Source organism: Equus caballus, chromosome 10 (assembly GCF_041296265.1).
Source record: "Equus caballus isolate H_3958 breed thoroughbred chromosome 10, TB-T2T, whole genome shotgun sequence".
Lineage (NCBI taxonomy): Eukaryota > Metazoa > Chordata > Mammalia > Perissodactyla > Equidae > Equus > Equus caballus.
The window spans coordinates 41,899,404-41,921,903 of NC_091693.1; the positions used below are offsets into that span (position 1 = coordinate 41,899,404).

At 40.4% G+C, this 22,500-nt stretch overlaps 1 protein-coding gene and 1 long non-coding RNA gene across 3 annotated transcripts in view; one reads left to right on the forward strand and one right to left on the reverse strand.

Moving 5' to 3' along the window:
• Positions 1-7,270, forward strand: part of BCKDHB (branched chain keto acid dehydrogenase E1 subunit beta) — a 229,634-nt gene extending 222,364 nt beyond the window's left edge. For both annotated transcript variants that reach the window (XM_005596802.4, XM_070223512.1), the window contains one exon: positions 6,811-7,270. The gene's annotated coding sequence lies outside the window, so the exon portion shown is untranslated. The remainder of the gene's footprint in view (positions 1-6,810) is intronic.
• A 1,321-nt stretch (positions 7,271-8,591) lies between these two features.
• On the reverse strand, positions 8,592-20,074 carry LOC138915786 (uncharacterized). Its single transcript, XR_011422065.1, has 3 exons — positions 19,964-20,074; positions 14,414-14,496; positions 8,592-13,032 (listed from the first exon to the last, which is right to left on the reverse strand). It is a non-coding gene; the product is annotated as an uncharacterized lncRNA (long non-coding RNA).
• Between the last annotated feature and the right edge of the window lie 2,426 nt (positions 20,075-22,500).

Below are 22,500 nucleotides of genomic sequence, written 5' to 3' on the forward strand. Positions count from 1 at the left end.
GGTGAACAGACCTGTATACATTAGAAAAAGAAATGAGGCATAAGATTGAGAGAATTACCTCAGTTCAGTGCCTTAGGTTTAAGCCACATAATTGAGACACTTTCGGTGAGAATCCTGAGAAGACGTCCCACGGAGGGGGTCCCCATTCGGTTTAGTGAAATCACTTCCCCATCAGCAGCCTGCGGTGGACGCGTGTGGTTGCTGGCTGCCTGGCATCCCTGCCCCCACCTTCTAGTAACAGCACTGCTGTTTGTTTAGAGAGCTCCCTCCTCCGCCGCATGTGGCTCTGGAGGGACTGCCAGTCCCCATCCCGTCCAGCAGCAGCCACAGAGATGGCCCTGACCCAGGCCCGGGCGGGTACCTCAGAATAGAAGTCAGGTTCCCCGTGTACAAACAAAACTCGCCCTCAGCCTGTCATTGACACTAAATTCTAGAGGTTCTCAAACTTCTGCCTGTTCCGAGGACACCAAGGATACAGCTGGTAGGTGTCAACCAGCTGGGCACACAACATGACCCTTAGCAGAAATGCTTGGCTGAGGGGTGAGGAGCATGACCCCAAAAGCATCATGTGGGAATTTCCAGAGAGACGTGAGGTTTGGAGACTTTGATGTGTTCCCCTGGGCTGTCTAGTTTGGAAAGAAAGAAAATACTCATGTGTGGGCAAAGATTTGGAAACTCTGATACGTGACATGTCCCTGAATACAGTGATTAAAGACATTTGCCAGGAAAATGAGAAATAAAATAAGAGAAAGAATGAGGCAATCATAGCTGAAAAGGACTGGAAGTAAGAGGGGAAGCAGTCACCCTACTTTCAGTTTCGTAGATGATGCAGACAAGACTAAGTAATAGGGTTAGATCAACAGCAATCTCTTTTAAACTTTGTGTCTCCATAAAGAGAGAGTGTATTGCCTTTCAAAGTATACACAAGCAGTTTAAAAAATTGATTGTGTACTAAGGCCCAAAGAAAAATATCAGTAAATATCCTGAAAAAAGACTATTAAAAGGCATCATGTCTTCTGAGCACATCCCCATTTTTTTTTTTTTTTTTTGAAGTTTCATTAGGGCAAACATCCTGCCTTTTTTTTCTTTCCGGGAAAGATTTGCTCTGAGCTAACATCCATTGCAAATCTCCCTCTCTGTTTTTTTTTTTTTTCTCCCCAAAGCCCCAGTACATTGTTGTATATTCTAGTTGTAAGTCCTTGTAGTTCTGTGTGAGCTGCCACCACAGCATGGCAACTGACGGACAAGTGGCGTGGTTCTGCCCGGGAACTGAACCCGGGCCACCAAAGTAGAGCACACAAAACCTTAACTGCTAGGCCATCAGGGCTGACTCGACCACATCCCAAATTAATCACAAATATTCCACTTACTTAGAAATAAAAAAGTACCCAACTAAGTAACTGGAAAGAAGGAGCAAATGTAAAGAATTACAGAATATTTAGAATAGAAGATCGTTCATGTGCTTCAGCCAAAGTTGCACTCAGAGGTGAATTCATAGACTTTGACTCTTTTAAAGAGAAAAACTGAAAATGTAAGAATGCAAGAATAAAGGAGGAAGAAGCCCAAGAAGAATGAAAAGGATAATAAAATTAAAAGCAGAAAGTTCCAAATGGGAAAAATAAAACTGTAAAATCGAAAAGTTATTTTTTCTTAAAAATGAGTTTTTAAACAATTCTATATATCTGTGTCCCATGAGAGTGGAAGTTTTTATGTAATCGTGGTATTAGCATATAGAGGCCACATGCTGTCTGTGCCTGCATCAGCTAATACTGTCCAGGTCCTTTGTCTGAGGGGAGGAAATTATGTAGCAAAACCTAATCATTTACCCAAACTATTGATAAGCAAAGGTCTTTGTTATTAGGATATTTTATTCCATCACTTTAAGAAAATAATTATTAAAGTCTTGTTTTGCTAAAAGTCCTTCAGTTTCTTGCTGAGGCCTACTTGGCTACCATAAATATTTTATTGACTGAATTTTCATAAGGTACAGTGACTATAAAGAATTAGAATAATTATTTTAAAAATGTTTGCTTGATCATTTGGAACATCTGCCTACCTATTATCCTGGGATTCTTTTCCTCCATCCACAATGTTTTGCTGGTTCCTCAAAGGCAGGGGGCTGTGGTCTGTTTGTTTCCCACCAATTCTGCAGAGCCTACGATAGTCCTGGTCTGCAGAGGGTCTCAACATGTTGCTGAATGAACAAACAAAAGGAGATACGGACCTGTCCTGGAAGCAGACGTTGACCTGAGAAGCACTTGGGTAGGGCCCTCTTTGCGAGGTGTACACATTTAAGTGGTATTTTGGTAGCATTTGATATTTTATGCCAGTTGATATTCTGTACCACCACAGGCATGGGTTGTATTTCATTTCTTAAGGAAATTAGGAACAAAAACAGTCCTTCATGCAGGGCTAAACCTCAAGGGTCCCCAAAAGATGAGCATTGTTCCTGTACTTTTAGGCCTGTTTCTCCAGATTTCAAAACCATGTATTTTTTAAGTAGTTCCATGAAAATATTGTACATCAAAGTGTATGTGCAAATGGCCAAACTACAATAGAATGCTCATTCGAAACTGTTAATTTAGGGGTGATGGGCTGTCAGTAGTTTTTCTTTATTTTCTTAATCTTCTCCGTTCTTGAAGTCACAAATGGAGTCAGCCTGGCTCTAAGTTATCCTCCAGCAGCGCTGTCTGCTGTTCCCCTTCTGGTTGGTAGATTCTGCGGACTTGAGACTAGGCCAGTGATAGAACACCATCTTCTTGACCGCAATGACTGGTCAAGGGATATGGAAGGCGATCAAAATTGGGCCAATCAGAGCCCTTCTTCAGGATTTTTCAAACAAATAGATCTGGAAAGATGTTATTCTGGAGGGACCTACGGCCACCTTTCCTGTGGAGGAAGGCCCTCTTTATCCATATGGGAACAGAACCAATGTGCTGAGGAAATCTGCAGAGCAAGATGGAGTCAGTTCTGGCCAGGTTTCTGGAGACAGTCACCCCCCAAACGAGCCGCACTTCTGCCACGTGCAGCCTCCACTATTCCCTTCTTCCTTTCGTTCTATGAGGAATTACTCCTGGAGCCTTCTGATAAACCACCACTTTCTTTGTTCTAGGTTGGATTTCTGTTGCTTGCAACCAAAAGCATCCTAATTCAGTCCTTCTAATGCTTTGAAATATACTGAGTTTGAAAGAAGAAAGTCCACATGTTTTTAATAAAATATACTGGGGGAAAACCCTCCACCCTTGGGACTAGTCTATATATCGGGCTTGAGTTTTTCCTGTCTATGACAAAAAAATTAGCTGCGCTTATTGCTGCGTTAATGTCCATGAAAATAGACTTTCAGCCTGAAAGTTGAATGCTGGCAACCTTCCCTCTGGCCATAAAGATGAGCAGTTCCACAGCATCTATCTCTTAGAAACCTCGCTCTCTGGAGGCTTCTTCAGGCAAAGTCCTTACCTAAGGCGTGAAACCTTAGAACTGTTGTTAAACTTACCCATAGAGCTGAAAAACAGCCCTTGGGAGTTTTCGTTTTCAAAGAATTTTAACAATAAGACTATTGTCAGTCTAACAGCAAATTTTTCTTTCCGAATATTTTGTGTGAATTCCTCATATTTAACCTCCTTCCGTTGAATCATAAGTTTACTTTGACCCTTATTTCATCTTTTATGTGAAATCAAAGAGGTTAGAGAACAATGTAGTGAATGTATGTGTAACTTCCGCCTAACATAAAAATCTGTCCTAGGCTACCCTAACCCAGAGGGAAAGTTAAAGCCCCATGCATAGTAACAAGTAGTGTTTTTTTAAAAAAGTCTGTCCCAACTGCTAGACGGCCTCACAAGAGTTTCTCTAGTTATTTTTGCAGATTGCTGGAGGGTTGCTTTCGAACAGTCATTTGAACAGCCACATGGAGTCCATGCTTCTCTGGCTCTGGCTCTGGCTCCAGCTCCCTGCAGAAATGTCTGCTGCCAGCAGCTACAGCAGGCACTTCAGGGCTGCTCCTTCCACAGGGGCCACCAGCAGCCGGCCCTCACTGCCCTGAAGCGCCCCTGGAAGCTCCCCACAGGGACTAGGGATAGATGTGAGTACCACTGATGCTGTTTTTTGGGCCCCTGGAACTGAGACAGTGCTCTGTGTTCTCCTGAGAAGTGGGAAAATCTCTCATCTCCCATTGAGATACATGGATTCCAAGAGAGTGTGGCTGTACCCCCAGCATCTCAGGGATATTTGGTAAAACAGATCAACTGTTGTACTTGGAACCTGTGTCACTCTCTGGGGCTCAAGCATTGTTGTTGGTCTAAGTCTGGCTCCCAGCTCCCTCTTCCCTGAGAACGCGCGTCTGCGCGGGGCTGCTCTGTTTCTCGGTACACACAGACCATCGGCCGACTTGCCCACCCATCCTGCAGGCCAGTCTAGATCCTAGAGCAAGCCTCCTTTAGTCCTTGGCTTACTCTTCTAAGGAAAGACCTCATGTCTGTCAGATTTATTTGATGTTATTATGTGCACAGTAACAATTTTCATATAGATTATGGGAAAATTGCCTAGGAGAAAATGGACCAGCAATGCTTTGATATTTATGGTATATCCATATGATTAGATACAACGTAGAATTTGCAAGTAACGATTATGGAAATTATATAGCAACATGCTCATTATATACTTTTTAGTGGAAAAATCAGGATACAAAATTATATGTGTATTATGATTACCACTATTATTACTTATTACAACTATTATTACTTACGATTTTTCTTGCACATGAATAGAGAATATAGCAGTGTTAGAGTGAGGACCGTGAGTTATATCATTATAAAAGATAATTTATTTTTGAGTATGTTTATTATGCAAAGTAATAAAGTACTGGATATATATTTTGCTAAACTGTTAGTAAGTACTAAGCATTGCATAAGCTTCTTATCCTTTAAAACACGGTCCCTAAGTACCAGTACTAAAGAATCTTTTTGTTCGGCTGATTACTTCAAGAACCTGAAAAAAATAAAATGCAATTTTTTGTTTCTCCCTCTTAAACCCTCTTTTTCTCCCCCACCCCCATCATACACACACATACCACGAATGATTTGTTAGATAAACTCAAAAGGGAAGATTTAAAAAGAAATAATTCACCATCTACAGTACTATACTAATTTGCTTGTAAAGTTTTAAACTTTTCTATTGAGACATAAGTTTATTAGTTAGGGTCACAGCCCAAAATCTATGTCACATTCAAAGGTTTTAATTGCATAGTGTTTGATCAAGGGACTGTTTACAAAGGCCTGCGCAGATGCCGGGGACTGGGAAGGAAGGGGGAGGCTCTACCCGCCCCACCCTCCAAGGGGCACAGAGAGGGATGGCCCTGGAGCCTGATGAGAGCTACAGCCTAGTCTAGCAGGGGCTAAGGGGCTGCCTGACAAGGGGTGTGGCCACAGAGAAACAGAACAGCTGCTGAAATAGCATGGGGAGAGGGGAGGGTGCATATCCTGCTCTCCTTCTCGTCCTGCCCGCTGATGGCCTGCCAGTGCTTCCCATGGCCAAACCCAATCTCAAGCTCAGAGGCCCAGGTAGCCTGGTGATGCAGTGCCTGGAAGTCAGCCTCTGCAAACCGAGCAGCGCGAGAAGGGTGGAGATGGACTTAAAGGGACCGATGGAGCCAGCCAGCGCACAAGCCCCAGCTACTCCATGTCATAGGAGACAGTAGCACCTGTACCTGTTTAACTGGACAAACCTGTTTACTTTCTCTTTTGCAAGCTTACTCTTTTCGAAGCTGATGGAAAATGTAGATCTTTTTTAGTTATGCCACCTTTTCCTGGGCGGGCCTGGGTTTTTGATGGGTATGGTTCTGCTGGTGGAAATTTATGGCAGAGCATCTATAAGTTGTTTGTGCAATGATACTCTGGGAGTCCCCAGTCTTCCTGCAGACGTGTGGGCGGGGCGCACTCTCAACCTGTCGCCCAGCTGCCACGCGGGAGCACCTCTATGTGCCGCCTCACATCTACTGTTTCCTGGCTCTCTGCTTTTTTCTTTCTTCTTCCACTTTATTGAGCACAATCTCCAGTAGATTCCTTATAAAGTCTTCATGGGGGGCTGGCCCCGTGGCCGAGTGGTTAAGTTCGCGCGCTCCGCTGCAGGCGGCCCAGTGTTTCGTTAGTTCGAATCCTGGGCGCGGACATGGCACTGCTCGTCAGACCACGCTGAGGCAGCGTCCCACATGCCACAACTAGAAGAACCCACAACGAAGAATACACAACTATGTACCGCGGGGGCTTTGGGGGGAAAAAAAAAAATCACAAAAAAAAAAAAAAAAAAGTCTTCATGGGAAGCTAATTTTCTGAGACCTTTCATGTCAGAAAATAGCCTTACTCTAACCTTGACTACTAACCTGGCTAAGTGTAAAATTTTAGGCTAAGAACAGAATAGCTAAGGCATTGCATAATTTTCTTCTCTCACTTGTCTAAGTCTCTTATTTCTCTCAAAATTTGTCTCTTTGTCGGACTTTGTGAGATCCTTCCTTGACCGTATCTTCTAACTTTCCTATTTTGGCCAACTTTTTTTTTTTTAGCCTTTGTTCCTTTCTCACAGCATCCCCTTCTGATTTTAAGGCTGCCGTATATGTATATATGTGTATATATACCTACAGGCATATACTTATATACATAAATATGTACACATGTGTTTTATATGTGTGTTTTTAATCTCTCAGGATATGTATAAAGCTGTGGCTTTTTAAGAATTTTTATTGTTTTTTCTGAATGATATTGTTTCCCTTAGTTTCCATTTTTCCGTTTATTTTGGTTTCTCTCTTTTGTCTTATATAAGGTAATGGCCAGTTGTTTCTGTCCAAGACTGAGGCATCAGCAGCTGATGTGGATTGTGGTATGTCTGGACAGTGGAATATTATTCGACTATAAAAATGAAGGAAGTCCTGATATATGCTGCAATGTGGATGAACTTGCAAAACGTTATGTAAGAGAGAGGCCAGATACAAAAGGTCACATACTGCATGTTTCTGTTTATATCAAATATCCAGGATAGATACATCCACGGAGACAGAGTGCAGAGCGGTGGGTGCTGGGGGTGGGGTGAAGGGGAGAGTGGGGAGAACGTTCTTGAGGGGTGAGGGCTTTACTTTGGAGTGATAGAAATTTGTGGAACTACATAGAGATAGTGGGTGCACAACATTGTGAATGTATGAAATACCACTGACTTGTTCACTTTAAACTGGTTAATTTTATGTTATGTGAATATCGCTTCAATAAATTATTTTTCTTTAAGCTGACTGGGAGATCTGTCCTGTGTATGTGTGGCATGACAAGCAGTGGCCTTCATTTCTGGGTGATTGGGCAGAGAACCTACAATTAGAGAGGGCCCCAACATTGTTGATCCATGCAAGGGTTTCCTCTGGGGCTTTTTCCCAAGAAAAGTGTTCTGCTCTCCCTTCTAAAGAATGGCAGCCTAGTTCATTGAGTGCCACTTGGATCTGGGGTTAGGATGTAACATTAAATCCCATGTTTTCCACCTTGTGCATCATTCACTCTTGCTCTGAACCAGGTTTTCCTGATCCCAAAGGCTCTCCCTTTCGATTTCCCCAGGGGCTGAACCTCTGGTCTCCATGGGGCAGGTGGACACCTTGTTCTCCTCATAGGGGCGAGAGAAGGGAATCCCCAGTTTTCTTCCACTTCTCTCAACCCCTTTGTGCCACAGAGAGACCCGCCAAGGGCCTTGCTGAAGCCAGACAGCCTCTCCTCAGGTTGGCCCTGTCCTCTGTCACTCTTCCTGTCATGGATTGGGGCTTCCTCCTCTGGCACAGCTCCTCTGATTTCACTCTCCTGACAATGTGTTTGTATACCCTCTCCACTTTTCTTTGTCTTTGAGGTTTATACTTTAAAAAATGTTTTCCTTCATTATCATTTTAATGCCATCTCCAGAAGGAGAGGAGACAAACCTATTTGTTGTTCAATAGGCTGGTTTAACTAGAAGGCTGTACATTCTTTTGGAAAACTTGCCAGGGGAATTTCTACCTCAGAATGAAAAGAATGTGGCCCAATTGTCAGCTCTAAAGTAAGCTGTGTGCTCAGGCAAGTTAACAGATTGCCTAATCTTTCCTTGTGCCTGACTTTGGATCATTAAAATGGTGATGGGAGGTGGTAAGGCAGGGCAGCACGTGAGGGACCCACATTTGTTAAATGCTGGTTATGTGCTAAGAGAACAACACTTCTGCTCCTTAAGTGCAAATTACTGAAAGTAAACATGTATTTACCCGTCTTGTGTGATTGTTTTTGCAAAATATCAGTTCTCATAACTCGCTTTGAAATAGGTGGAAATTAAATAAGGTAGTGTCTCCGGAGCCCTAGAACCTCCGCCTGTGCCTCTGTTACAGACTTCTCACGCGCCACTGATTGTTTACACCTTTGACCCCCAGCCCCAGCAGGAAGGAATCCTGCCTTATTCATCATCGTGCGCAAAGTAACTCAATGAATAGTTGCACGATATATGGTGCTCCTGTTATAGGAATAATAATTTAAATGGAAGAAAATAAGTTGGTAAATAAATGTAAAGTCATCTTAGAACTCAATATCAGTGATGAATAAAACAGAGCCTTGTGTTCACAGATTGCTGCTTGGCAATCCTTTTTTTATTCTAAGAAATCCATTGGTACGTGTGCATTCCATCGCAAGGGCCAGAGATCTACTCATATTAGTTTATGCAGGGTGGAATTTATTCTAGCAAATCTAATTGCAGGAAGAACTCTAGGACTTATAAGAATTAGACAGTTGTTATATAGTTCTTTTAATCCCCCTCCTCTCTTGATATCTCCTCTCTGCTGCATGCCAGCTTCATTCTTTTCTCTCTGCTGACCTTCCAATTCACTCATCACCTAATGCTTGGTGGCCTTAAAATAGCGGCCTCTACCTGGCTTTCAAGCTTGGCTTCACATAGTTAATGGACTCAATATTTGTTAGTCCTAATTCTGGGTTCCCAGGAGTGGGAATAATGGGCCTAGCTTGGATCAGGTGTCCTGTCCTGGTCCACAAGTGGGACAGGGTGCACATGTGCACTGCGTGTGGAGGGTTGGGAAAAGATGGTTCTCTACCAGAATACGCTCGACAGGTCCCTCTCTCGGAAGGAGTTGATTATTGTTGTCGTTATTGTTGTTATGTCTTGCTAAGTAAGCTGTTTTATCCAAAACTAAGTAGATGAAGGTTAGGTGAAGTGTGAATGGACATGTTCTCCTTAGAGGATTTCATATAGCCAAGGAGCACCTAGGGGTGGGAATGGGACTGGGGGGTCCTTTGAGGCTGTCTTGTCTGGCACTGCTCTACTGTGATCAAATAGGAGCACCCACTCCCAAAAGAAATAGTACTCTTTCTCTGCTTCAGCCAAATTTCTCAAGTGGTCAGTCAGATGCTGGCAGCTAATAAAGGAATTGGCAAATGGAATTTGAGATAATGGAGCCTCTGTTACACCAAGGCTTGGGAGCCACACATGGGCAGAGGGATTAGCTAGTTTCCATTTCTGTGACTCTCTGAATGCTGTCTTTGCACACAGAGGTCACACGTTGTGAACTGAGAAGGAATTAGAAGTACAGGCAGATTCTGAGAGAAAGTCAGAAAACTGGCATGGCGGAAAGGTAGAGCTGCTCCACAGAGGAAAGGTCACATTTTGTGTAGAAACAGTGGTCCTGAGAGTTGCACAATTAAGTAGGTCATTTTTGTATTGTGTCATTATTTAGATAGCCCATCTGTGTTCTAGGCTGTTTCTGAGAAGTAATGATTAATTGCAAGGGGAGGCATGGCCTGGAACTGGAGGCCTGTCTGGGCTCTGAAGCAGCACTAGGAAATCGACTTCCTGCTTCTTCCTATAATGGTCAGCACAATCCTGCTTTCATACTCTCTTTGTTTCCTCACTTACCTTCAGTCCCCCAGGTCAAGGGAGTCTGACCTCATTTTGAGTCAGAGTGAACTCTTGAACTCCCAATCCTGGTTCAGTCAATTTCCTATAGCCAGGATAAAACTGTTTTTTGAGAAGGTACATCAATACTTTCCTCCAAGAGATCAGGGCAAATAACAGGCATGATGATGCTTAATGGCTTCCTAGTGTAATCAGAGGTTGATATCATTGATTTTTCTGTCCTCCAGCCAGCTAACAAGCCATCCAGAGTGCCTGTCCTGGTGCTAGAATAGTGCTGGGTCGCTATTATAGCTGCTCTGGGGTGACCCAGGGGTAAGAGCAACCAAGGACTTGTCATAGGACCTGCCCAGCCTTGTATCGGGGGCATTGTCTCTTGGAATGCTCCCTAGATGAGAAAGTTTTGAGTAAAGCCTGGAATCTAAAATAGATATTTATGCTGTGAGACAAAGCAGAGAAGCCTTTACTGGTTGGGGCACATGCAAAATTTGACGTGAGAAAAGATCAAGTTGGCCTCCCAGTTTTAAACACCACTTTTCTCAGAAAAGTGGCCCTAAAACTTTCAAAAATTGCAAACTGCTTGAATTTTATACTTAATAAATGTTGTTCTGTCAACTCCCTGACTTGAAATGAAAGTTGCATTAACCAATGACGTGCCTTTAGATGTAAATTTAAATAAAGCACCTCTAAGGAAGACTAAAATTCTATGTAATTTTACATAATTAAATGTAGCTATTTTGTCATGCTACAATTTTCTGCTTTGCTCCTTATGTCTACAATTTTGATGTTCATCATGGATTTGGATGGTTTATTTCAGTGCAAGCTTACCCACATTTGTAGAATGCAGATAGTAATTACTCTCTACCCAAAACCAGACAAGATGCCCCAAGTTCTCAGTTTGATGACACTTGGAAAATTTTTAGCAAAGAAAATAGTGAATGCTCTTCAAATCTGGGCACAAACAGTGAAGGCGAAAGTAGTTTCCAGAGGTCACTTTTCCTTCCACTTCTGTTTTAGCTTTCCTGCTTCTCTGTCCTCTTCATTGGCGAGAATTTGATTGAGCATATTGACATGAGCATTTCTAAAAAAAGACTGAAACCGCCGTACAATTCCAAGGGCTAATATATTTTTGATCACAAGAAACTCTTTTTTCAAGAGCCTATCTTTAGGGAACATTTATTTTCTTGTCTCTTCAAATAAAAGATCATGCAGAATGTCAAAGTCTGAGGGCCTCTGAGTCTTGTATGCAATTTTTTTCTCATTCCCTTTCCATCACATGTGAAAATTAATGTTTTGGATTTTCTACACTTTTTGTGTGGAAAATTATTCATGTACTAAGCTCCTTGAAGTTAGAAAAGCTGACCTCATTCTGTGAGCTTTGTTATACGAACGGTATTATTATAAGCATAGCACAGGGCTGTGGGCCAAGGATATTACAAAAGAAATGTAGGATCAAGTCCATGCTCCGCAGAACAGACAGCCCAGCTAAGCAGAAGGAGCCCAGGAGTCTTTTAAGGTTTTCTTTTATAATAGATAAACTTGATTCTCTAAAAGTCTGAGGAAGTCTGCATAAAAATATTAAGAGATTAAGAGTACGAAGAGTATGTTAATATGGCAATTATGTAGGTGGCTTGTAGTTGACTAACGTTTGGCCAACCCTATGCTTTCCTACAGTCTTACAGCTTCACAGTGAGCACTGGGCTGCTTCTGAGGACCACAGAATGGCTGTTTACGCCATTGACACACAGACATGTGAGGCAGTGAGGTAGAAGTTACGAACAGTTGACAAATATTTCCAACCAACACACAACACCCTTTCTTCCTTGTAAAGTTTGGAATCACTAACCATAATCCTCCAGTGGTGTTCTTTCTTCTTAAATTCATGTGTGCGTATGAGTCATGTGCGCTAGGATTTAGAGAGTGTTTATCACTTACGTATTTATATTTTTACTGTGAACTCAAACATGCAATTACCTCAAACCTAAAATAAATATGACCAACTGAGGAAAGAAAGAACAGCTAGCTGGCATCCTCAAGAGACACTACCATGACCACGGGGCTCTGGATGGACTACTGGCAGCCACGAGGCTTGCAGAGAAACACAGACACTTGAACGAGGCATTGCTGTTGAGTCTGAAGAGAGCGTTTGATGGATGGGGGAGGAAGGAGATTCAGGTCTCGTGATGTCAGGTGGGGAGGTCTGGAGCAGTGAAATAGTGGTGAGAGGACAACCCTGCTCTCTGATTGTTCGAAGTTATTTTCCGAAAAGTATTATTCTACAAGCAAAATGTATTTATCTATCTATCTCAGAAGTAAGAAGAGCCTCTTTTCCCTCACTTTTTTTCTTCAGGCCTCTTCATTATCGCCAGTTGCCCCAAAGTGAGTAAACCCAGCCATTTGTCAGGAGCCTCACACTCTGGCTCTCAGCTGAGATTAAAACCCAAACTTGTTCACACTGTAAAAATAGACTCATGATACCAGGAAAAGTGTTGGCAATTCATAGAAAGATAGGTTTGCTCTTCTTTGGCTTGCCCTGTACAATCAGCAAACCTGTTGAAAGCAAAGTTGGGACCAGGAACTCGTTCTGAGCAGGAAGCCGTAATGTGACACCCTCGGAAATAATTGAAAAGCAAATGATCTCACTACAACTGGTATTAGTCTTTCAGGTATAATCACTCAAAGATGCCTTAGAGTATATGCAGTTTGTGTTTATATTAGTACAGAGTGTGTTTCAATTTTCTGCAAGCCGTTTTCAGTCTCCAGGCCAGTGCCACCACCTTGAACCTAGAATAATCAAAGCAGGAATCGCCCTGTTGTTTAGCATTGAGCTCTGCTCATTAGCTGTTAATGAGGCAGACTTGTAGAGCCAAATCCCACGTGGGCCAGTTGGCTTCATAGTGAGAGAAACACGTTTCAAAGGCACAGACTGAATTCTCATCTCTAGGCAACGTCAGGCAGATGCCAATCATGGGACGCAATTTGATCTTGAGGAAATAGTATGGATGTTTAGTGTACTGTAGCCCATACTTGTAAGAACAAAAAGCACCAAATATGGCCTATGGTCTAGAACAACTCAGCATACTGTTCACAGACAGAGTCAGCAACATTTCCTTTTAATGGTGAGAGGAAAATCTGGAAGAAAAAGAAAAAAGTTACCTATGTATGAAAGTCTAATTTTGACTTAGAACCCAAGTGTCCTGTTGACCTAAAAATGATATTTTGTTCTGCTTATCATGTTTTACACAATATTTTTGATGTTATTCTTGGTTTTTATGTATCTTATTATAAAAGTCTCCCATTTTCCTGTTTCATAATATAGTGCCTAAACTATAAAGAATAGAAAGCAAGATACCTAAGTCAATTTATCCTTTCATCCATCCTTCCATCCATCCATCCAGACACCCATTCATCCATCCATCTAGACTTCAAATACACTTTCTGAGGGTTTAATCTATCCTTGCTGCATTAATGTTCTCTTTGCTTACTCCTTAATCCTTTGAAATCTGGCTTCCAATCCAGCTACTATCCCCATATTGCTCTCTCAAAGGTTACCAGGTTAACCTCCATGTTCAGTGTCTATTCTCAATCCCCAGCCTAGGGACAGAGGGAAGAAAGGCAGATTTCAGAGGTGAGCCACCTCTCTGGAGCCCTAGCCTATGCCAGCTGGGAGGGCAGCCATGAAAAGTCTTGTCTCCTCTCCACCCCCCAGCAAGAGAGCTGTTCCAGGGCTGTATTTGAGCAAATAACAAAATTCTTGCTCCCAAGCACTCTCCTTTGACTGCCATGACTAATTATCCTGGTTCCCCTTCCATCTAATAATCCTCTCAGGTTTGGCCCACTGCAAAATGAAAATGTGAGTTCACTTGTTAAAAATCAGGAAAAAGTATCATTAAAGATACTCAGATATAAGGTTTTTTTCCTTTCTCTTGCAGTTTCTCTCTTGTGATGGTGTCTTTTTATTTGCGATTTAATGTCATTCTAAGTAAGGAAAAATTAAAATTTTAAATTATTAGTGTACATTTTACCATTTATTTTTATATTCTACAGCACCAATTTTAAATGCAAATTTAAGAGCATTTAGCTTTACAATCACTGAAATTACACCGTATTTTGTGGCTCATATACACATATGTATTTCATTCCTACTGGGACAGTGAAATCACTGCACAAAGCAAGCTGCTGTTTCTTTATTCCACTTCTCGAGATGCATGCATCTACCAGCCCTTTCTACCATCGGGCTCGCTCACGAGGAAGGCAGAACTGAAAGAAAAAGGAACTGGAGGTGGCCTTATCTCTCCCTTTCGTTCTGTCATCATTTTCAGTATAAGTGGTTGGTTAATACAAAGAAGTAACACAAGTAAGAAAGGATATAAGAGGATTTCTTTGTCATTTGTGTTTCTTAGAATGCCACTGATATCTCTCAAACCAGCAAATTCTGGTTTGAGCAGAACTGTGGCCTCTTGGGGCTTTCAGCCTCATACCCCCTTACTCAGTGGAGATGGAACACACTTACCTTGAACTCACTTTGAGTCTTTTAGAACCCCCACACATCATGGACGCTAGACTTCTGTGCTCAGGAGACATCGTAAAGGCCATCTGTGAATGGGGAGGCAAGGAATGGTGGACATGAATATTGCAGCTATTTCCTTTCCTTATTCACATGCTCCATTGTCCCATCCAACTTTAGTCACACCACACAGTTCAGAGACATAATTATGAAGGATTTCAAGACTGTAGTAATAGAGCATTTTACTACCTTGGAGCCCTTCTGAGCATGGAGCTTTGTGAGACTGCACGAGTAACACACTCTTGAAGCTGGCCCTGGGCTCTCTCTGATGTCTGTTTCATCCAGTCCACCTAATAAGTCATGTGTAATTCTGTCATCATCTTCTTCTCTTTCTAGATTTTATTCATCCTTATAGATTCAAGTTACACCTCCCTGTCTCTAGTTCCCAGCTTTTTCCCAGGCTCTGAATGTCCGAGTGCCTGCTGAACACATCTCAATACATAACATGTCTAAAAGAAAATCTATCATTCTCCCCTTAAAGCTGTTCCTCCCTGGTTCAGTTACTGGAACCAAAATTTTCAGTCACTTAGTCTACACTCTGCACAATGCTGATGATGTGTTAGTTGCTCAATATGTCCTGGTTTATTGCTCATGTTGAAAATCTGCCTCCAGTTACAGATTTGTAGGACTCAGTCCCAATCAGTCAGGAGTTAGTTGTTCTGGATGTAGATAACACACATCTTTATTTCTTTTCTACTTTCAAAATTATTCTTATATCTTCAAGACGTTGTACAGAAGTAAGGAATTAATGTAAAGTTTAAGCATCCATTTCTACTTAACACTAAATGAAAACTTTTAACAGGAAAGGCATTGATATTAATGGTTAAAATGGATACTGGGGTTTGCAGCAGATTTCACTTAAATCTGCTCACAACTTTGACTTTCTGACATTCCCAAATAAACAGTTTCATTTCTTCTTTTATTTTCTATTTCCAGATTTTTATGCATACATACTTTTTAAAAACCCTGCCAGGGGGCCTCAGACTTAGTCCCTTTCAAAGCCACGTTGGCTACTGTTTTGTTATTTGTATTCTTCTTTGTTGCAGGAATTGTAATTGGATGGGCTTTAATTATGGTGTCTTGATATTTCCAGTGCTTCCCACTTCTGGTTAGGCCATAAATACAATGGCAGTATTTTGTGTTGTTTTTCTGGCACTTTCAGTTCAGACTAGAACGCAGGAAAGGTTCAAGGGTATTAAAAACAACACCAACAACAAAAAAAACACAAACAGAGCTAATAAAGAAAGATGGGGATTTGGATTATTTCAGAGCTCATGATGGTATTTGGTTTATATTTAAGTGAAGTTCAAGTCAGTTCCTGTTTTTATGGGACCCTCCAAGCCAGTTTCTAGCCATCTTTGCCTTAGGTTTGGCATGAGGAAAGACCAAACTGCCTTCTTGCCTGACTGGGGCTCATCCAGTCATTAGCTGCCTGCAACACCAAGGTACAATTTTTACTTATTTCAGATGGCCCAGGCCCTGGAAATAATGTGCTACTTGTATAATAAATCCAAAGAAATGCCAGAATAACATGTGGCTTCCAAAAGTGGCCCACAGAGCTGTTAGGCACGAGAAATAGGAAGCCAACTTAGAATCCAGTATCAAGCTCTCCATCCAAATCTGCATTCTGGCAGAAATTAAAGTGCTAGTTATTTGTGAAATTTGAAAGTAAGATTTTAAATGAGACTTACTTCCAGGCTATTCTAAGATATCTTTCATCTACAGTACATTATAGTAATCCTATAATTTGGAAATACCCAAAACTATTTTAAACTATTTCTTTAAATAGTCTTAACAGTTCCGTGATCTTTCATTACGCAACATCAAAGCCAATAAAGTAAGTTATCAATAAATCAAAAAAATTGATTGAATTTTGCATACATCTAGCACTATTACAAAACAGCAGTAAAATGAATAACTTCGACCTTCAAAAAGTGAATCTTTTTGAGGTAACAATAACATAGGCATGTGAATAATTAGAGGACAATACAATACAGTATATAGTTCTCTTAAAGAACTATAGAGGTTAGAAGAGGAAGAAATCAGATCCCTATGGGAAGGAGAAAGTGAGGCTTAAACTTTCTTCCTAATAATTGGTGAGGACCAAAGAGGGCATCCTCAGAGGGCTTGTGAAAAATAAAGTACCTAAGGGATTTTAGACATTGGTAGATACTGCGTGATATTTTGCGGGTTTTTTAGCTGTAAAAGGACGTGACATTACCAAAGACTGAGCAGTGTGGCTTGGTGAAGAGTTGGGATGTGACCTGAATCATGGAGGAATTTAAGAACTTTAGAGGGTAGCTTGTCTTGATAGAGGAAGACATTATTTCTTAATGGGAGTGGGATGGCAGAGGGAGATAAGAAAGGTCTATTCAGATCCTTTGTCCATTTTTTAATTGGGTTGTCTTTTTATCATTGAGTTGGAGGAGTTCTTTATATATTCTACATGCAAGTCCTTTATCAGATATGTGATTTATCAGATATGTGATTCTGTGGATTATCTTTTCACTTTCTTCATGGTGTACTTTGTAACACAAAAGTTTTTAATTTTGAAGTCCAATTTATCTATTTTTTCTTTGTTGCTTGTGCTTTGGTGTCATATCTAATAATCAGTTGCCAAACCCAAGGTCATGAAGATTTACTCCTTTGTTTTTTCCTAAGAGTTTTATAGTTTTAGTTCTTACATTTAAGTCTTTGATCTATTTTGAGTTAATTTTTGTATATGGTTTGAAGTAAGAGTCCAAATTCATTCTTTTGCATTTGGTTATCCATTTGTCCCAGTGCCATTTGTTGAGAAGATTATTCTTTTGCCATTGGATGTCTTGACACCATGGCCAAAACCCACTTGACTGTTGATGTATGGGTTTATTTTTGGGACTCAATTCTATTCCGTTGGTCTATATGTTTATCCTTAAGCCAATACCACATTGTTTTGATTACTTATGCTTTGTAGTAAGTTTTACATGGGGAAGTGTGATTCCTCCTACAGTCATGCACCACTTGAAGAGGTGGATTGTTAGGTGATTTTGTCATTGTGTGAACATCATAGGGTGTACTTACACAAACCTAGATGGTATAGCCTACTACACACCTAGGCTATATGTTACTAACCTAATGGGACCACCATCGTATATGCTGTCCGTTATTGACCAAAACATCATTATGCAGTACATGACTGTACTTTGTTCTTCTTTTTCAGGATTGTCTTGACTATTCTAAGTCACTTGCATTACATGTGAATTTTAGAATGAGTTTGTCCATTTCTACAAAGAAGTCAGCTGGGATTCTGATGGGGATTGTAGATCAGTTTGAGGAGTATTGCCATCTTAACAACAGTAAATCTTTAGATCCATGAACATGGGATGTTTTTCCATTTATTTAGATCTTTCATTTTTTGGACAATGTTTTGTAATTTTCAGAATATAAGTTTTGCCCTGCTTTTGATAAATTTATTCCTAAGTATTTTGGTTTTTTGATGAAGCTGTTGTGAATGGAGTTGTTTTCTTAATTTTATTTTTAGATTATTCACTGCATAAAAAGACTTTTTTATGATTTTTGTGTATTGATCTTATATCCTGCAACCTTGCTGAACTCATTGATTAGTTCTGATAGTTTTTTAGTGGATTCCTTAGGATTTTCTATATACAAGATCATGTCATCTGCTAAAAGAGAGGATTTTACTTCTTCCTCTGTTATCTGTATCAGGAAAATATTATCCATATCTTAGGTCTGGAGGATAGGTATATAGTGCAGGCATACAAAGTGATCAGGTATTTTTTTCTGTCTCTCTTAGATACTTTCTAATTTCCTTTCACCTTATTTGTATGGCCTGTTATAGACATGCCTGCATTTGTGACATTCACCATTATTCTTACATCCCTTTTGAATGAAGTATAGCGTCCTATACTGGATACGCCCCATTTCATCAAGGTCAATGACACCTCTGAGAATAGAACTACCGAATGCTAATATATGTCTATAACCCCAGACCTGGAATGTAGATCCTGCCAGGTATTCAATATATTAGGCCTCTTCTTCTTTATGTTGAAATTAAATATGTTTTGCCTTTCACACACAATCTGTATAGCCACCAGCAGAGGAAAGTTTTATGCCTGCTGTTTTTTGTCACCACCTGTTATTTAACAGTTATAGTTTTTCTTATTCATTTTTCTCCCTGCCCATCACATTTACATATTAAACCCACTTGATGGGGTCAGTGAGTTTTCTAACAAAGATGTTTTCCTCTATTTTCATTGAGATATGTGTTGTGTCTCATTCATTCAGTGGCGTGTTACCAGCTTTCATGTCTAAAAACATTTCACTAAATTATGTTTCTGTGGTTATTTTTGATAACTAAAATCTTTAAATAAATTCTGCATCACATCTCTGTTAAGAGCATTTCTAATCACCAGCAATAAAGTTTATTCCTCATTTTACAGAGATGCAAAATGGTGAGCCCTGTAATTCCCACAGGAACTATTTTATTAACAACCCTAAAAACCAATGACTCTGATCTTGGGAAAGGTGTTTCATATTTTGCATATTTAGTGTAATCTTCTGAGGCTCAGAGAAATTCCCAACACCTTATTAAATAAGATAAACATGTCATATGAAGGTTTTCTACATATTATTTATGTTTTTACTAAATGCAATATAACTGTGATAAATAGGAACCCATGCAGTAAAGGTCTTATTTAATAGCCAATAGATTTACTTTAATGATAATGATGATATATTCCAGGAAGAGGAAGCAAATGCTGAAAATGTTTATCCTCATCTTTGATGCTTTTTTTTTTTTGGAGGAAGATTAACCCTGAGCTAGCATCTGCCTCCCATCCTCCTCTTTTTTGCTGAGGAAGACTGGCCCTGAGCTAACATCCATGCCCATCTTCCTCTACTTTATATGTGGGATGCCTGCCACAGTATGGCTTGCCAAGCAGTGCGTAGGTCCACACCTGGGACCCAAACCGGCAAACCCCTGGCCGCCAAAGCAGAATGTGCAAACTTCACTGCTGCGCCACCAGACCGGCCCCCATCTTTGATGGATTTTTGACAATAATGGACTCCAGACTAAAAAGTACTCTTTTTTATTCTTTTCAATCAACAAATCTGTTTAATCAGATTTGGAAGACATACTATCAGTTTATAACAACAAGTTTCTGGAAATATCAAGACATAAATTGTGGCTTATCAATTTTGGTTCTGATAAAGTTATGTAAGAAAGAAAGTTGTAAGAAAGTTATTGAAATGATTGAGATAATAAATGGCATTTGAAATCCCTTCTCCTCTAGAGAGTTTATGATTCTAGTTGTATGGAGCCACACGTTATCTTCGTTAGATTTGAAATATATTTTCTTTGTATTACTGATATCTACTCTATGCATGCATTTCACTGAAAATTCCTATTTCAAGAGGCATTGGTGGGATGTTCATGCTTTGGGTTTGCAGAGAATCTCTGCGGATGCTCCAGTTCAACATTCAATCTGCTGTCCTGACCTGTAACTCGTGTATCTACCCAAATGTCCATCCCAGGCTCCAGGGGATTATATGGTCCCCAATTCTCTCTTCTCTCCACCACTGCCCCGGAAGTCTTCCCTGTCTTGAAAACTATAAAAAACAAAAACAAAAACAACTCTCACTTCAATTTGAAATGGCTCTGTATTTAAAAAAAAAAAAATCCAAAGGACCACAGATCTAATCAGTGAAATGTGATCAAAGGATTCTTACTAGTAATAAACTTGAATTATTATTATATTTTCATTGTTCATAAATTTATCTTGCATATTTTCCTCTTATAGCAGTTAACAAATTCTTATTTTCAATATTGTAATTTATTTCACTCATTTATTATTTTTGCTTTTCTGGTTACTGTATTAGTCAATTTTTACTAGGTCATTCTGTGAATACGTATAAGCATTGGAATCACAGTGGCCTGCAATAACCAACCTTTCTTTCTCATGGACGTGTCGGCTGAGGGCCAGCTTTGGCCCTGCTCCATATTTTCTCCATTTTGGGATTAGGCTGGAGGAACAGCTTCTATCTTGGTCTGGTGGCAGGAGGAAAAGAGCAAGGCCAAACCATGTGTTGGCTCCTACAACTTCTGTTGGGAAGGAACATGTATAACTTCAATCTGTCTTTTATTGGCTGAAGCTGGTCACATGGCCAAGCCTAAGCCAATAGGATGGAGAATTATAGTCCTGCCTTAGAGAGGAAGACTGCAAGTCAAATGCAATGGCAGAAATGTTTAATCCTCTCAAAGAGAAGGGCTGCCTATAGTTAGGGGAAAATAACACAATCTACCACACTTGCATTGATTAGAAACTCGTACAGACTACTTGGTAGAGGGGAATTTTAGAAGCTTGGAGATTTGGACTCCCTTCCTCTCCGTTCTCCATTCCTAGGTATTTGTCCCTCCTAAGCCAATTAATTGGTAGGACCTGTGAACAACTTGCTGGGTGTATGGTCTTGGACTCTTTTTGGGGCCTAGAATGGGAAAGTGGTGCAGAGTTTGCCCTCCTGGGAAGACTGGATAACTGTGATGGAGCACCAGGGATAAGCAACAAGAGTCAAGAGATCCTTAGGAGACACTACTGCTGACCCAACACCTATTCCTACCCTCCATTCCCTTCCTACCCTCCCTCCTCCACATAGACAAGTGCTTCAGGGGAAAGTGATCCCTTCCTCTATCCTCATTTGTCTAAACCAATTGTGATAATCCCATTCTTTTTGCAAGTGCTTGCTTTAGGATGCTTAGATCCGTTTCTGGAAAATGAAATGTTAGGGGCACAATTCTAGGGGTTTTTTTTTTAGAGAAAATTTCCTCAATCCAACTAAAGAGCAATCCCCTTTCTTCCCGTGGGGAAGGCTTCTGTTTGAAAAGGCTGAGCCATTTTTTGACCATGAAGGGCAACAGCCTTAGAGCAAACTCAACACACTGGGGATAAAAGAACAGGGAGATGAAAAGAATTTGTGTCCTTGATATTGTGTTTGAGATACTGATTGTACCCAACTTAGAGTCTACCTCATCTCTGATTTCTGGCTATGGAAGAAAAACCATTCCTTAACCTAGTACTTTGTTGTTTAAGCTAGTGATATATAGGGCTTATTACTTAAATAAAACATCCTGAGAATAGTATTTAAGATATTTATACACTGCTGGTGGGAATGCAAACTGGTGCAGCCACTATGGAAAGCAGTATGGAGTATCCTCAGAACATTAAGAATAGATCTACCGTATGATCCAGCTATCCCACTGCTGGGTATTTATCCAAAGAACTTGAAAACGCAAAGGCATAAAGATACTTGCACCCCTATGTTCATTGCAGCATTATACACAATAGTCAAGACTTGGAAGCAACCTAGATGCCCATCAAGGGACGATTTCATAAAGAAGATGTGGTATTTATATACAATGGAATACTACTCAGCCATAAGAAATGATGAAATCCGGCCATTTGTGACAACACGGATGGTCCTTGAGGGTATTATGCTGAGTAAAATTAGTCAGAGGGAGAAAGTCAAATACCATATGATCTCAAACAATGACTGAAGATACAAACAATGACAAACAAACACATAGCAATGGAGATTGGATTGGTGGTTACCACAGGGAAAGGAGGGGAGGGCAAAAGGGGTGATTAGGCTCACATGTGAAGGGATGGACTATAATTAGTTGTTGGGTGGTGAACATGATGTAATCTACACAGAATTAGAAATATATTGCGATGTACATCCGAAAGCTATATAACGCTATAATCCAATGTTACTGTAATTAAAAAAATTAAAATTTTTTTTAAAAAGATATTCTGAACAGATATTGGTGAATTGCTCTATGATCTCACCAGCAGTATATGACAGTGCCCAGGTCATAAAACTATTTTAAAATCGACACCAAGCTGACAGGCTAAAATTGGCATCTTTTTACTTAGGCATATCTGTAATTTAAAATGTGGTCAGCTGTTTTCCGTAAGTTCCTGCTTTTTTTTTTCTTTAATGAATTGTTTTTTCTTGTCCTTCACCAACTCTTCTAAAAG